This window comes from Otolemur garnettii, unplaced genomic scaffold (genome assembly GCF_000181295.1).
Source record: "Otolemur garnettii isolate 467f Iridium unplaced genomic scaffold, OtoGar3 scaffold00008, whole genome shotgun sequence".
Taxonomy (NCBI): domain Eukaryota; kingdom Metazoa; phylum Chordata; class Mammalia; order Primates; family Galagidae; genus Otolemur; species Otolemur garnettii.
The window spans coordinates 14,382,759-14,400,163 of NW_003852403.1; the positions used below are offsets into that span (position 1 = coordinate 14,382,759).

General features: G+C 45.4%; 1 pseudogene; it reads right to left on the reverse strand.

The window, feature by feature from the left end:
• Positions 1-16,003, reverse strand: part of LOC111723142 — a 37,327-nt pseudogene extending 21,324 nt beyond the window's left edge.
• Between the last annotated feature and the right edge of the window lie 1,402 nt (positions 16,004-17,405).

Here is a 17,405-nt window from a genome sequence, read left to right on the forward strand (position 1 = left end):
GGAATCATAAGACTCCTAACTCTGAGCATCTTCCCTGAGCTTGGACATCAGGTTTGCTGGTCAGCTTTGTTGAGGTTGACTCTGAGACAGTGGCACACTGGTGTGAGAATGCTGATTCATGCCTGAGTGTGGAGATAATACAGAGGGGACTAGAGACCTTTGCCTTAAGAAATCCCTAAAGTATGGGCCAAGATGCAGACCTAAGGAACATCTATCAATCCTGGAAGCACTACTCATCCACATGGCAGGACGAGTGGGTATGTGGCCATAGTGGTTCATAAGTAGCTTTTGCTCAAGCTGTTATGGAGGGAAAAATGCATGCTTAGGTTCTCATACCTGTCTTCCCTTAAACTCTCCCCTCTGATTTCTGGTCCTTTTGCCTTTGCGTTAAGATTCCCATTATGTGGCTTCCTTTTGAAGTCCCACAGCTGCTAGAGTCTTCCCTAGTCTTCAACAGAGAGGAAGAACAGGAATTGGCTAAGTTTGACTCAAAGGAATAAGGGGAGGCAAAGAGTTTCTTGGAGATTTCTCTTGTGACCAGTGTTGTGGAAGTAAGCTAGAACCACACAGGGTTGTGTTCCGAAAAGTGAGATGTAGCTCTTAGAGGTGTAGCAAGGAGCATGCTTGGTCAAGATTCCTGGGCCAAGAACATTGCCATTGTCCAGAACTTGGATAGATGCCAAGGCAAGGGCCCTGGAAACCCTAGAATGGGAGACACAAGCTTAGTTTTATAGTTTTGTTTTACATTCTTAATATCGTGGCCTTTCAGAAGTCCAACATTCTCCCAGGATGATAGAACACTTTTGGTAAAAAGCAAAAGACTTATATACTATCTGAAGAGAAACTGTATGTAGAATACCTTTGGAACCTATAGTAGGACTGTTAGTTTGTGGCATGATTGTCACTATAGTAAGCAGGAATTTTTATTTCCCCTCCTTGTTCTCATCCCTGCCCCACCTTGGTCACCCACAGATGACAAATTCATTTCCTTGTATTGCTACAAGATGTAGTACACTAATTGTACACTCTATTGCTTTCCTGGTCTGTCACACCTGATACACCCTCCTGATACACTCTATATGTACGTCTGGCACAATCATCCACTCCGTGTCATGTTGCCATGCTATTCCCAGCTGCTCTTCTAGGAACAGACACCCAATTGCTTTTGCCTCTCACTATGAACAACCTCATACGCACCCTTATCTACCTATGGAACAAAGATCTTGGTTTCCACCTCCCAGGAAAAGACTCATGTATCTTGACTAATACTGTTCTCCAGAATAGCTGCCCTGGTACATATTCCCATGACAACACAGGAATATTCCTACACCTTGAATCTCTATCAACCCATATCATCAAAGTAACACTTGTCAGCCTAATGGGCTTGAAGGAATCTCATTGTATCTTTTCTTTCCAAGTTTGAACACTTTCTTATGATGACGCTTTGGGTATCCTTGACTTCTAGGGTTCCCATCTACCCCCTTTAAAAATTAAAGATAATAGTTTTTCACTGGTTTTACATATCATACCTCAGTCTGTTGGATACAACTTTATTCATAGTATCTGCCATTGAACAGAATTTTGATCACAAAATTTTTGATCAAGTTCTTTATGGATTGTGCTAGTAGCTTAAGACCCTAGTATCTATGGGTTACAATCTATATTCTCTCCTAGGTTTTCAATCAATCTTGGAGTCCCTTTATAGGAATAACTATGACAAAGGAGCTTTTCTAAAAGATGAGAAACATACCACAGTATGGTATCCAGTTTTTCCTAGGGTAAGCTGACTTCCCTGTGCAAGTTTGTCATCACTGGCTCATGGTATCTCCTTTACCATAGTTCATTCCTATGTATAATATGGGTCTTGTTTCTTTGCTGTATTTGTCCTTGTGCAAATTCCATAGTAGCTTTGTCACCATAGCCCTACAATGATAGGGCAAGCCTTCAGGCTTGACTGCATTACTTATGGGACTCTTTCCACATGAATTGTCTTTTTAAAAAAATGCTCAAAGTTAAGAATTCTGAGGCACTTTGAACTCTCCTAGGAAAAGCTAAACATTTTGTCTATGTTCTTGAACTGATTTATCTGGATCATCTTATTAGAACCTTTTAAGTTAATTCTTAGAAACAATATAGTGGGAAAATTCCTTCTTCCTGGCTTGCTAAATCTACTAAATCCTAAAGAGCTGAGCTTATTTGGAAGAAAGTCTTTAGCAAGTGTCTTTTCTTCACATTATTAATCTTGCAAGACACTCTGATAGACTTCTTTGAAGTGAAACTCTCATTTTATTCTAGAGAAAACCTACCTGATTGTGGTATAACCCTAAATATACCACTAGCTCCAACCATTGCCAATCTCACTTGCCCATTTCATTTGTGAACATGGATATAAAAAGTCACTAAGACTTGATGCCTGGGAATGGACATCCCATGGCAGCAAGTTCTGCCACAAAGCACAGGTTATGCTTCTAGAATGCCTGGAACATGACCAAGCTCGAAAGAAAAGTATCTTCCAATTTATAAGCTCAAGAGGGATTTTCCTATCAATGTGAGCTTCATGTCAGTAGAGCTGGTACATGGAAGACTCTGCAGCATTTCCACACCTTATACCCTTGTGTTGTCTTGTGAGTAAATATTTCCTCCAGCAGCATCTCCAGAGAGCTAAGTAGACTTTCATGGTTATGCAGCTGTAGCAAGAGTCTGCACTCATTGGCCCATTTTGGAGAGCTTATCGTTTATCAGGTCTTTGGCTTTAGTCAAACAAGATGTACTACACTCTGCCATACTCTTAAAGCATTTTCAAGCCAGGCATGGTGGCTCATGCCTATAATCCTACCACTCTGGGAGACTGAGGCAGGTGGATTGCCTAAGCTTAGGAGTTAAAGACCAGCCTGATCCAGAGCAAGACCTCATCTCTTTAAAAGAAGAAGAAGAAGGAAAAAACCCAGCCAGGCATTGTGGTGGATGCCTATAGTCCCAGCTACTTGGGAGGCAGAGGCAAGAAATCACTTAAGCCCAAGAGTTTGAGGTTGCTGTGAGCTGTGATGCCACAGCACTCTGCTGAGGGTGACAAAGCATCTCAAACAAAACAAACAAAAAAACCTTCCAATTAAAACAAATACAAGATACAAGAAAAATAAAACTTTTTTCAGCAGCTTTGTTAAAGGGGTACACCACTGTTATACAGTAGACCAGCAAACAAGTGATGCCATGCCTCCAACACAAGATCATTACTATAATGTCTTAGTATTTGCTCTTTCAGAACTTTCTACATAGAAAGTGAGATCAAACTGCATACACATACCATATATACATCACCATATTTTTCACTTCAGATTAATATGGAGGTACATGTGATTAGGTTACAGTCTGCCTTTGTAAGATTAAAGTCTAGGTTATAGTTGTGCCCTTCACCCAGGAAGTGTGCCATATAGCCCTTAGTGCTAATTGACAGAATACCTTCCTTCCCTTGATTCTAATTGAGTTTTTCCTCTCATGTGAGCATATAGTTGTTAATCTACTGATTCTAATTAAGTACTGAGTATGTATGGTGCTTTTTCCATTTTTGTGGTACTTAGTGGAATGTTCCCCTTATCCATCCAGGTTGTTATAAAAGAGATGAAATTGCCATCTTTGAATAGCAGTCAATGGTATACAAATACCACAGTTTATGAATCCATTTATGAGTTGATGGGCACCTGGGTTGTTTCCATATCTTTGTAATTGTGAATTATGCTGGTATAAACATTTTGAGTACAAATGTCCTTATGGTAAAATAACTTCACATCAGTAAACCATTTGTTTCTAGTTTAGATTTTACCATTGAACATAAAGTATCTGTCATAGTTCACTTGATCTTTTTTTCCTGAAGATTCTATTGTTGGGGATTCATTGAGGGTACAAGATGTGTCACACACTGAGACCCCACCCCCTCCCTCCTTCCCTCTCTGTCCTTCATTTCCCCCACCCCCTTTCCTCCTTTCTCTCTGCTCTCTCCTTCCCCCACCCCTACCATGTCATTAGTTGTCATCAAATCAAGATTGAATATATAGGATTCATGCTTCTCCATTCTTGTGATGCTTTACTAAGAATAATGTGTTCCACTTCCATCCAGGTTAATACAAATGTAAAGTCTCCATTTTGGGTGGATTATTTTTTTCTTGTGGATTAATTGAAGTTCTATATAGATCCTAGTTATTAAACTTTTATCTGATTCAAAATATTCAAATTTCCTTTCCCATTAGGTAGGTTGTTGATTTGCTTTGTCTATACAGAACCTTTTTAATCCCATTTGTTTATTGTTGTGGTTGTTGCTATTGCCATGGAAGTCTTCTTCATAAAGTCTTTTCTCCAGGCTGATATCTTCCAGTGTTTTTCCTATTCTTTCTTTGAGGATTTTTATCATTTAATGCCTTAAATTTAAGTCAATTATCCATCTTGAATCAACTTTGGTGAATAGAGAAAGGTGTGGGTCCAGTTTCAGTCTTTTACATGTGGACATCCAATTCTCCCAGCGTCACTTATTGAACAAGGAGTCTTTCCCCCAGTGGACATTTTTGTTAGGTTTATCGACGATTAGGTGGCTGTAAGTTGCTGGTTTCATTTCCTGGTTTTCTGTTCAATTCCAAATATCTATGTCTCTATTTTTGTGCCAGTACCATGCTGTCTTGACCACTATGGCCTTGTAGTACAGCCTAAAATCTGGTATGGTGATACCCCCGGCTTTGTTTTTATTACTAAGAACAGCCTTAGCTATATGGAGTTTTTTCTGGTTCCATACAAAACACAGAATCATTTTTTCCAAGTCTTGAAAGTAGGATGTTGGTATTTTAATAGGGATGGTGTTGAATTGGTAAATTGCTCTGGGAAGTATAGACATTTTAACAATGTTGATTCTTCCCAGCCATGAGCATGGTACGTTCTTCCATTTGTTAAAGTCCTCTATTTCCTTTCTTAAGGTTTCATAATTTTCTTTATAGAGATCCTTCACTTCTTTTGTTAGGTATATTCCTAAGTATTTCATTTTCTTTGGGGCTATGGTACAAGGACTTGTTTTTAACCTCTCATCTTGGCTGTTGTTGACATATACAAAAGCAACTGACTTGTGGACATTGATTTTATATCCTGAAATTAGTGTATTTTTTAATGACTTTCAAGAATCTTGTGGTTGTCTTAAGGGTTCTCTATAGGATCATATCAGCAAAGAGGAAGAGTTTGACCTCTTCTGCTCCGATTTGGATGCCCTTTATTTTCTTGTCTAATTGTATTGGCTAGAACTTCCAGCACTGTGTTGAATAGTAATGGTGACAGAAGACAACCTTGTCTGGTTCCAGTTCAGAGAGGAAAAGCTTTCAGTTTTACTCCATTCAGTAAAATATTAGCTGTGGGTTTGTCATAGATAGCTTCAATCAGTTTAAGAAATATGCCACCTATGTCTATACTCCTCAGTGTTCTAATTAGAAAGGGATGCTGGATTTTATCAAATGCTTTTTCTGCAGCTATTGAGAGGATCATATAATCTTTGGTTTTACTTCTGCTGATACGGTGAATAACGTTTATAGACTTGTGTATATTAAACCAGCCTTGCATCCCTGGGATGAAATCTACTTGATCATGATGTATAACTTTTTGGATAATCTGTAATCTGTTGGCTAGGATTTTGTTGAGAAAAGTCTCCACTTTTTTTTTTTTTTAATAGCTGAATAGTATTCTATGGTATACATGTACCACAGCTTGTTAATCTATTCCTGGGTTGGGGGACATTTAAGCTGTTTCCACATTTTGGCTATTGTAAATTGACCTGCGATAAACAGTCTAGTATGAATGTCCTTATGATAAAAGGCTTTTTTTTCCCCTTCTGGATAGAGCCCAATAATGGGATTGCAGGATCAAATGGGAGGTCTAGCTTGAGTTCTTTGAGGTTTCTCCATACTTCTTTCCAAACTGTTTTGGGCTGACCCATGGGGTCCTTGATGCTTCCATAGGAAGTATTAATCAATGCCTGAAGTTTCTGCACATTAGTACAGACTAGAGTATCAGATGTGGAAAGAGTAGTGTCTGAAGGAGCAGTAGCGAAGTATTAGGGATATATATCCAATAAAAGATTCTATCACCATTGTTGATCTTGCCTGGGCCTAGAGATTGGGGGACTCCTTCAGTGGTAGAACCCTATATTGATCCTCCCTCTCAGAAGCTCTAACTGCTTTAAGGGAAAGGGGGCAATGATCCCTCCAAGCTACTTCCTGCTGAGGATGGATGGCGATAAGGGAGGCAGTTAGAGGTTTCTCAGAGGAGGTTGATCTAGGGTTCACAGTAAGTGAAAATCAGTGTGGATAATTTGGAATAAAATGATTTCAGGCCTAGGAAATTAAGGTCCCCTATTCAGGCTGGGATGAGGGAACCTTGTATCAATAGGAGTTACTGAAGATGGATTTGTCTAATTGTTGGTGAAGTCTCTTGCTCACATCAAGGTTTGATCCAGTGAGCAGGCAGCCACTGATTTTCAGTTGGTCTGTAACAATATGAGCAAACTCTCGACCCCAAGGTAACACCAGGTTTCCATTCAGACATACCAGGTTTCTTATAGAAAATAGGTTGGGTGCATCTTACAAGGGAACATGTGAAACTTACTAAATGTGGAATATAAATGTCTCACCTTTTTCTAACCTGGGACCCCTATCCTGCCAGCCATAGAAATGAGGGCAGTGGTGGCAGCACTCAGCCTGCTTGTGCATGGCCTTTGGGGTGGGCCACGTGCTGGGACTGACCTCAGTGAGGTCCTTTCTGACCCTGGCGGGACTGGGCCTGTCTCTTCCAAGCTCAAAGACTTATTCTTCTCTTCTGAGTCGCTTGCAAAGTCCCTGCTGCCTTTCAGCCAGAGGATGAGGCGTCTGAGGTCTAAGTCCCTCTACCTCAGGCTTAGTTTTCTCTCTCTCCACCCTGGTCTAGCCAGCAGGAGCAGACATAGCTACAACTTGCAAGGCTGGACTTGACTGTGACTCACTTATCAATGTTTCTCCTTCCTGACTTCCTATGTTTTTCCTAGGAAATAAGTTCCTTGGCCTCTGGGATTTAGAATCGTCAAGAAGAAAGACCTATCTGTCATCTGTATATACATATGATATGATCTCACCTAAGCAGTAAACTGTCATTTTGGCATGGCTTACAGTTAAATTATGAGGAAGCTAATGCCCCCTTAATTGTGTTGGTATTGCTTAGTTATCTCTGGGGGAGATGGGACCTGAAGGGTCTTCCTTGATCCAGTAGCTTCCAGAAGATCATAGCAATCACCTGTTCTTCACATGAATAAGGACTAGAACAGCCCATGTCCAGCAATGGTTATATTTGAGAGTTGTTCTGTCCTGCCTCAGTCAGTAGCCAAGGTCACTTAGGAAGGCCCCTTTGTCTTACCTTCCAAATTTGTCACCCAGAACACATTACCTAGGGTTCTACTTTTTCCCTAGCATGAAGATGACTTCCTAGTGGTTCTACCTGCTGTGTTAACTCTGACGCAGATACTAGATGTTGGCTCTGCCATGGTCTGGGGTGGAAAGAGTCTAGTTCCTGTCTTTGGGGAACTCTGTGTAATGAGTAACAGGTCACAGGTAGTGTGGGACAGCCCTGGGTTATAATTGGGGCACATGCCAAGTAAAGCCTAAAACTGGCTTGTGAGGCTTTCCAGGCAGCTTTTCCCTGATCCAGAGCTCCTAGGAGAAGCCTCATGGGTAAAGGGGCTGCTAACACCCTGCACAACTGCCTTCAGGTCAATGGTGCCAAGGCTGTAGACTGCCTTTCTCTTGTTAAAAGTAGTTATGCAGCACTGGTATTAGAAGCAGGGATACTCAGGTGCCTACGGCTGTGCCCACTGGGGCTCAGTGCCACGGGCTCTCACCAAAGGTGTATCATGTTGATAGTGTTTCACTCAGAAGCTCAGATTCTGCTCTGCCCCACTGGTTTTCTTCTACCCTCTTCCATGAATACTTCTCCTTGAAATGCTCAGGTTGCAGGAGATCCATGCCAGTGTAGACTCTGGGTTCTCAGCTGTCCTGCCTGCTTGACAGGAACTCTGGCCCTGGGATCAAGCCTCTGGATTTTTTCCTATGCCCAACATCTTCTCTACTCCAGGGTACATCCTACTTCCCACTGCCTCAAGATGTGTCTACAAGGAGCCCTTCATTTCTCCCTCTTTGGGAGTGCTGAAATCCTTGTATGTATCTGTCTTATCTGTGGCCTGGTATCCAGGCTCCTTACTGTGTCCTACCTGTTGCCTCTAAGGCAACTTTTTTCAGACTTTCTTGATCTGGCTGCTGTCCCCTCAGTAGCCCTTGGCCTTAGCAATGGGGCCACCAGTTGGCAGCACCTGCCATGTGAGGGCCTCGACCTTAGGACTCTTGAGAGCCAGTATCTTATTTTGTGGGCACTGAGTCATGTCCATATGGAATGTACCAGCCTCACATATAGTCTGTCCTCTTAAAAAGGAATAAGACTGAGGTTCCCTAAGTTAGTGAATAAATAGGTTCTAGCCTTTCTGGGAGCACCAACTCTTCTGAGGGGCATAGGTCTTCCCCTGACACTGAGGCAGTTCCTGGAGCCCTAGTAGCTGAGCTACTCAACTGAGCTACTCAACTGAGCTGGCCAAGGAAGACCAGGGCTATATGTAGAAGGGCTGGGTGTGGTGATTTATCTTGGCCAGGGATGGGAGGGAGGGTGTCTTTATTACATTGTGCAAGAAGGGACAGATAGACTATCCTTGGGCATCTTGAATCTCATATCCTCTGTTCTCAAAGGGGTACATGTCCTTATGTCCTAGGTACATAAAGAAAGAGGCTGGGAGTTGCTGGTTTAAAAAAAGGGGGGGGGGGCTGAAAGCAAATTGGCTTCCTAGGTGTTCTAGGAAATGATGATAGACATGGAGGGTTCTGGAGAGATGTGACCTCCATAAAATTCCTTGTGATTCTAGCCCTAGGATGTGCTGAGGTGCAACAAACCAATCAGAGGGTCAGCTGAGGTTAAGTCATGAGCAGAAGTGATAGGTGGTTAAGATACTTAGGAGTCTTACTTAGGAGTCTTCTGGGATCTGACTGGCTAGATCCAAGAATTATTTCTGGAGATAATGGAAATTGTATACAAGGGCAGAAATTAAAAGAAAGAAACCAATAGTTACCAAACAGTCAGTTACTTAAAGTTCTAAGATCTCTACAGAATTCTGAGGTCTAGCCTAACGTAAAACACAACTATGGCATGAAACAAACCTTGAAGGGCTTGAGCCAGAAGGTTTATGGACAGGATCATGGGACTTTGGTCATCTAGGTTTTCATGGTCTGTCCTCTTCTCTCTCAGCTCTAAGATCTGCTGGTGATAGTCATGCTTCCAAGCATCAGGGACTAGAAATGGGATCTCAGTCTTGGCATCTCTCCCAGGTCCAATGGCCTACTTCCCTCTACCTCACCATGGGGGGGGTGGTCTATGCTATTGTGAAGCATGGCTTGGTCTATATCTCCTACCTTAGCAGCATAGGTCTAGTGCAGGTGCTTTGTCATTAGCAGAAGGTGGCTCTAAATGAAGCTGCCCGAGCCATCACTGGCTCCTGGGATGGCCTCATCCAAGACCAAGCTGAGGTCACAAGTACAACCCTGCACAAATTCAGGGGTACGTTCTCCAACTTGAGGATAGGAGGCACATAGGGAGGGTGGGTAGGGGGCTGGGGGCTAGCATGGGAAGAACAGACTGTCACAGCCAGGCCTGAGGGTGAAAAGTAGTATGATGCCACCCAAGGCTTGTCCATCCCCAACTCATGGATACTTTTTGGCGGCAAGATCACCAGGTAGACTGATCTAGGCTGAAGTATTGTCAACTTTTAAGATTCCGCTCAACATAGCTTTCCAGAAACCTTGTAGATGTTTCCAACTAATAAGTATTGTACCAGAACTTGTGTGGGATTAAGGAGGAGTTCAAGCCAGAGACTATTGGCCTTGGAAGGAGTCTCCTTCAGCAGAGCATGAAGATGACTTTGGCCTATAGTGGTCCTGAAGCTGGCCAGCAGGTCAAGACACTGAGCTCAACACACAGATTCACAATGAATACTGCTGTGGAACAGTCAGATGATCTCTGTAAACATGAAACTGACAATTCGGGGTTGTCCTTGCTCACTTTCCCTCAGGAGCACTAGCTTGAGAATGGCTTCTGACTTGTCACTTCAGGGGAGTTTAGAACAAGTAGGAAGGTAGAGACCCAGGTGGCTGAGCTAGCACAGTTCACGTAAACTCTGTACCTCATCTGACCAGCCTGACCCTGGGAAGACATGCTGAGAAGAGAAAACACCTTTGCTCAAAGGACTCACAGCCCTTATGTGGGCTGCACCTGGACTCTGTGGCTCGACTCTGAGGACTTGCAGATGGCCTCATGCAGTCTGAACTCTGTGTTAAACAAGACCTCTCAGCCTTGAGGCCCTGGTTCGGGCTCATCAGGAGTGGCTCTTCCCCCCATCTGGCTCCTTCCATTCTCATTACAGCTCATGGATGTCTATTTAGGTAAACTCTCCCATGTCCAGCAGGATGTAGGTTTCTGCACATACCTGGCTAGGAGGCTCTGGGGACTATATTGGGGACTATACTATTCTGTTGGCGGCCCTGAAGGTACATGACAGCCCCTCTGGGGTGATGAGGCCAATAGCTGGGTCTTCATCTCTGTAGAACCCAGCAGTGTCACTAGATGGTAGAGCCATGTGCTAAAAAGATGGCAGACATCCTCAGAATATATCACTAGGGTGGGGAGGCTTGGGCCCCACCCAGGACTGGCTGCTCTGACTTCTGTTTGCCTCTGTAGGTTCCAGACCTCCTGGAGAAGAGTTAGACTTGTGGGACAAAGCCAAAAGGAAGGACCAAAAGTCACAGAAGTATGTCTGTTAGTTTAGGCCCTGATCTGCTTGTAATAGTGTCACCTACTACCTGTTCATGGTTGTGTGCCTCAAGTGCATGAAGCCATGGTATAGCCCCAGGGGCCCATAGCCTTCATGCCATAGCTATGGCTGAAGGAGAAAGGGGTACAGGTTATATAAACCTACACATGAGCCCCTCATCTGGACAAGAAACAGACTCTATACTCCTGCTCCCAGACTAGCCTGTGGCTAGAAGGGTGCTGTTGGGCAGAGGATGGAGGGGCTGGCCACCTCGGTGTGGGTTCCTGACTGCCATCCTAACAAATCCATGAAAGGCGCCTTCCCTTTCTCTCTCCTTTCTGCTCAGAATCAGGCTTTACCCTGTCAATGGCCTTGCTGTTCCAGCCTCACCACAGAAGCTGGCCCTCTCAGGAGGCTGCAGCTTGGCATAGGGACACTCCCTCAGGGGAGCCTTCACTCAGAGCTACTAAGCTGATAGACAAGTAAGATGACATCTGCCTAGAGACTGGATTCTCTCTCCCTTAGCTGTGGTAGAAGAGACCTCATGGGCTTCCATCCTATGAAGAGGTAAGAGCCAAGTCTGGGGAAGTCAGGGTTGCCTATATGAGACCTGTATGCCTTGCTTGCTTATTGCCTTTGGGACTAGCTGGTGTGAGTCCCTCTGCTCCTCTCTGGGGAGCTCCTTACCCTCTGTCTTAGAAGCAGCACCCACTTGTCCTTAAAGCAACTGAAATCCAAGTGACCCCTCTCTGTCTCTCACAGGTGGAAGACTGACACCGAGCCCATCTTCTCCTGATTAGATGATCCCTCCCAGACTTGGACAGAAGCCAGTCATGCACATTTTCTGGGACTGTGGATGATCTCTGTGTGAACCAATAGTTGCAACAAGATCACACTCTGGACGACACTGGGAATGGCCACATCTATGTCCCACCAGTGGGATGGCACTTAATGCACAGTGGTGGGGGCTAGATGTCTTCACCAGATAGGTCTGTGGCATAGCCTCGGAACCTCAGGCTCTGGGCCTCCTGGGAGTTATGTGAGCTACCCTGCTCTGTCATAAGCCCTCTCTGTTCTGTTTGGTGAGACTGTCTGTTGCCTGTGACCAAGAACTCTGGCAGAGGAAGCTGCTAAGCTGGGCTGACCGCAGGAGACCACACCTTCAAGGAATTGAGACTGACATGCTGGCTGGTCCGGGCTGAAGGCACTGACAATCGCCTAGCACAAAGGTCTGAGACTCTTACAGCCTGTGGTATGTGGAAACAAAACAAATTGTCACTGAGAATGAAGCGTCTTTCAAGCTGTCCAGCAGGCAGCCTGCTCAGTCTTGAGTTTGTCACACCTTTCATGCTGTTCTAAGGGAGTAATTTGCCACTCAAAGCCCTGCCTATAGTGGACAAGCTGTTGCTGGGCCCTTGTGCTGGTTAGTGAAAATCACGACACCCGGTGGGCCACTGTGGATTTTGAAGATAGCACATGCCACACTTAGTCCAGCCTTGGCAGTGGTGACAAGGAAGCCTGGTAACAGAGACTGGGGGTGCAAATAGACTGTGGTCAGAATAGGACAGCTGCACATTCCTGCCACATGGCTCCTGTGTCTCAGGATGTTGTCAGTGTCTACTAAATCAGGTGCTGCATGGAACCTTCAGCAAGCCCCAATAAGAGAACCTTGGTGGCGGGCCCTAGGACTTTAGGACAAGGTCAGACTGCCTTCCACCAGTAACTGTTGTTGAGAAATGGTACTTGACTCATGCTCTGGTCACTGTAAGAGGTGAATTCTGCCCAGGAGCATCAGCTCACAGGGCACAGAGCCATAATGTCCAGGGGTCTGTCAACTGAAACCTACATAAGACATGAGCATGTCCTAGGAACTCCTGTAAATAGTATGAAGAATATATGCCTAATCCTGTCACACTGCTACCCACATGTACAGCTTATGGAAGAAAAAGTTAAAGGACTTAAGTAGTCTTAAACTATGTGCTGATGTCAGATATAGACTGCTATGCATTCTAGCCCCACTCAAGGTGATCTTCAATTGACTATAGGGACGGGGGACCTTCCTGAAAGGTAGGATTTTGGACACATTATCATCTCTTGCCTAAAAGAGATGGTTTTAGACATGGTTTAAGATGAAGATTGTGTAGATCTGTGGGTGCAAGCCAATGATATAATTGGTCAAGGACTTAGAAGGATTTGGGGAAGGAATATGCAGATGTGCTTGCCAGAACGTGCCCACTTGGTGCCATCTCTTGTTGCATGCTCAGGGAGGCCCAGCTCTGGAATACCTGTCAGCCTCCTTCCCTAGCCACCCTGGTATTTAAAGGACTCATAAGTGAAATGATACAGTCAAAAGGAATGAGGCCATGTGCAGGATCAGGCCATGTGCAGGATCAATGATGTGAACATCTCATGAAGAAGGCTGTGCTGACTGCTGCTAAGAGACCAGCTTGCCAGCAGTGATCCCAGGTTCCCTGACAAGGCACTTTAAACCTGTGAGGCCAGTCTGCCACCTGATGAGTCCCTTCACTGGACTCCTACCATCCAGGTGGAGGGGGCTGACCTCTTGCCATTCATTACCACAATGCATACTTGGATTTATACCTTTGCTGGCCCGACAAATGTGTTCAAAAAGTACTACCCGTGAACTTGACATTTGGTTTCACTGTTTTCCATACAGCATTGCATCTGACCAGAGGACTCCCATCTCAGCACATGTGAATCAGTGAGCAGAAGCCTTAGCAGCCCTCTGTTGTATACCTCTTCTCCAGGGAGCAGCCAGCTTTGGAACGGTGGGACATCTTCTGAAACCTCCATTTCAGGCCACCTGGGAGTCACTGCTCTGGGAGGCTGCAAATACTGTAGACAGAGGTACAGCAGGTGTCGAAACAGTGACTGCTGTGGTGTCTTCCTCATGGCCAGACTGCCAGACTGCTCAGACCCAGATGCTGAGCAGTAGAAATACTCATGGTCCTGCTCACTATAACATCAAGTCTTAATTGTAACTAGACCTCCTTCCCTGGGTTTGTGGGCTCTGCTAGTTCAGAGGCCTTGGTGGTGGTGTGTTCCTTGCTAGAAGCATTTCTCCTTACACTTCATCACTGAAGTAGCAGAGACAGTGTGATTATTTCTCTACTTTGAGCAAGCAGAGGGTGGTTGGTGTTGGCTGAGGCCACTGTGTCAGATCGCCAGGCAATTGAGGCAGAGGCAGTAGAGAAAACGCAGGCAGTCCTGACAGACCCTCCCAACACTCAGTGCAGGCTAGTAGATGACGACAGCCTATGCTGGCAGTGCTGCCAAGGCTATGCTTATCTCAGTAAAGAGTCTGGGACGTTCTGCATAAACCCACTCAGCTGAAGCTTTGGATTAAGGGGAAGGAACAACCGTGGCCTTGTAACTTCTGTAATAAAACCTCTAACCTTCATGGTAACTAGTGCTTATTTTCTTAAAAGGTAGGATGGAGATTCACATATTCCATTCCACAGGCCACATTATGGCAGGATCAGCATAAAGCTGTGAACAGAATAGGAACCTCCACCTGATGCTGGACTAGGACAGAATGTAGCTGACTTGGTCTCCCCTCCCTTGGATGGGGAGCAGGGGGTGGGTGGATCTGAACAGTGACATTGCCCTTTCCCCAAGTATGGGAGTGGTAGATAATGTTGGGTAGCGGACAGATAGACTGACAAGTAATGGACATCTAGGGCAGTGGTTCTCAACCTTCCTAATGCCATCATGTATTTTCACTGTTACAGGTTGAGAACCATTGATCTAGGGTCTCTTTGTAGACTAAGGGAATACTTAAAAACCTCCCCTCCACATGAGTCTGGAAGGAGTCAGCGTCTCCCTACCGCAGAAATGCACATCTGGAGGCTTTCTCAGTCCTCAGTCAGATCTTCAGGCAGTTCTGTGCTGTGATTTTTATTTTGGTGGTGGTTGGGGGGTTGTTTCTGGTTGAGCCTTGATCTCTGGACCTGAGTGCTTCTGGAATTAATAAACTCTAAAGTCACATGAAGTCTGTTTCTGAAAGTCAGTAGGCAGAAACCCTTAAGATGCTCTGGACATGTTCTCTGGCCTTCACCAAGCTGCTGTCTAGCTCTCTGGTGTGCTGGAGGCCCAGCCAGCTCCCATTAGTCTGTTCCAACTTTAAGTGGGCTCACTATAGCTTGTTAGCCTCGATACCCACCTTTGGCGATGCCTATAGGGTCACGGCTGGCTCTGTTCGTGGGCCTTCCTGCATGGTAAATGGCCTTGGCTGGCTTCCCCACTTTAAGCACAGCTTCCTCTAGAGTCCCCTGACCGTCCCTCTATCTGTGCCTAGGGCTCCTACCTGGCCCTGCACCTTCACTGCCTTTCCTCTCTGAGCTGGAGACAGCTCACTAAGGGTTACACAAAGCTGGTTGCCCATCTTGTTCCAGATCCTCCTCGGGCCTCTGGGCATCTGTGGTCCAGAGGCCTATTCCTGTGTCTTCTCTGCATGACTCAAGTCCCAAGCAAGATGCTGAGCCCTCTTCCAAACCCAGAATGAGGAGGGGGTGGTCTAGTCCAGTTATACTGTCTTGAAGCCCTCCTATGGCTTTGGGCAGCTGCAGTGAGAATCCAGTCCTTTCCCTCCCTTCTGTAAGAGGCAGCCAGCTGGGACAGCTTGCATATTCCCCTGGATGTGCTAAACATCTACCTAGGTCTATGGGAGAGCACTTAAAATGATCCTCCTAGGCCTGGCCCAGGGATGGAGCCACATTCTATGCTGCTGCCTCATGTCTGCCCTAGATTATTATAACAGCTTCCTAACTGTTCTCTGGGCTTCCATTCCTATTCCCATCGACCCTCAGTACTTCATGTATAATTGTTCCAAGCACACACCAGCTTTCTCTGACAGCCCCTGGCTCCTAGCAAGGCAGATGCTCTGTCTGGCATAGCCCTGGTTGGCACCAGGAATTCAAAACACTTGTCTAACCTTTATCTCACCTTGGGCTTGTTCCCTGTGCCTGGAACTCCAAAGCATCCCAGTACCAGGGAGGTGGAGCAGCAGTGCTTGGCAGCCAGTGCTGGGTGTGAAGTGTGGAAGGCCTCAGTCTCCTCCTTCAGGCTGAGGAAGATAGCTGACATTTTCTCTTCCCTCTGTCCCCAGCCTTCCTGTCCCGAGTCTCTTATCGGGGCACCAAAAGGCTCCTGGGTGTCTGCCCCATCCTATCTCTATAACTCCTGAGGGTGCAGATGAATGAAGGGGAGAACTTGTCTAGAGATGACCATGGTGGGTGCTGACACTCACTTGGCATTGAGGGTGCTGTAAAATACTTCTCAGGCATGAAGTCATCTTGTTCTTGCAGTGACCATATGGAAGGCACCATCCTTTCCCATGAGGGAAACGGAGGCCTAGAGGAACAGTTTGCCTAAGTTCATGCAGTGGGGAAGTGGGAGAGTGGTAGATACTGTCTGATTATCTAGTTCTCGGGTGTGTACCTCCCCTAATAGCGCCTAAGAACTCTATTGGCAAGCTGACCATTTTAACTAAAACCCATATCCACTGAAATTTGAAGCTTGTTTTGTCCTTTCTGTACCTCTCACCCACCAATCTTTTTGAGTTTCAAAATAGGCTGCAGACATTTGTATACTGCCCCCGAATACTTCAGCATAGATGTTAATCGGAGTTCAGGATTTTAGTTCTCTCTTGATGTAAAATTGATATGAACTTCCAACCTCTGTGCTCTATTGAGATGCTGCACAGAGGTGGGCTAGGCCATCATATGGTCATTTTGCAAATGTCCACTGAGCAGCTGCATGGAAGAGGACTTGGGTTTATGAAGGTAGAGAAAACTCTCTACTAATGGAGTGCACATCATATACAAGCTTCAGGCCGTCCGCGTGGAGGGGATGCTGGATAGTTTTGAAGTAAGACATTGACAACTAGCCGGGAAAGGCTCTCAGGTGGCAGGTGTTGCATGTACAGAGGCAGGGAGGAGTGGAATGGGAGGGCTTCCATACCTGCAGGTGGCCTAGTGTGAGCATAGGATGACAGCAGGGATGTGAGTTCTTAGTTGCCTTTTATTGCAACAGACTACTACAGGTGTGGTCAAAACAACACAAACTACGACCTTATAGTTGGGAGGGGTCACTCTGAAATCAGTCTCAAGGAGCTAAAATCAAAGTATTGGCAGGACCCTGTCCCTTCTGGAGCCCCTAAGGGGGAAATGTCTCCTACCCTTCCCTGTGTCTAAAGACTTTTCACCTTCCTTGGCTTGTGGCCGCCTCCTGTCTCCAGGTCCAGCTATGGGTACTCCAGCCTCTCTCATGCTATGTGACGCTGACACTGCTTTATCACATTGCTTCAGGCTCCTTTGTCTCCTTTAGTTATAAGGATCCTGGTGACTACATTGGGCTCACCTGGGAAATCCAGGATAATCTCCCTTTTCACTTAATCACTCCACTTGCTTTCACTTAATCACATCTGTAAAGTCCCAGATTTCAGAGATTAGGATGTGAACGCCTTGTTAGGACCAGTGTTCCACTG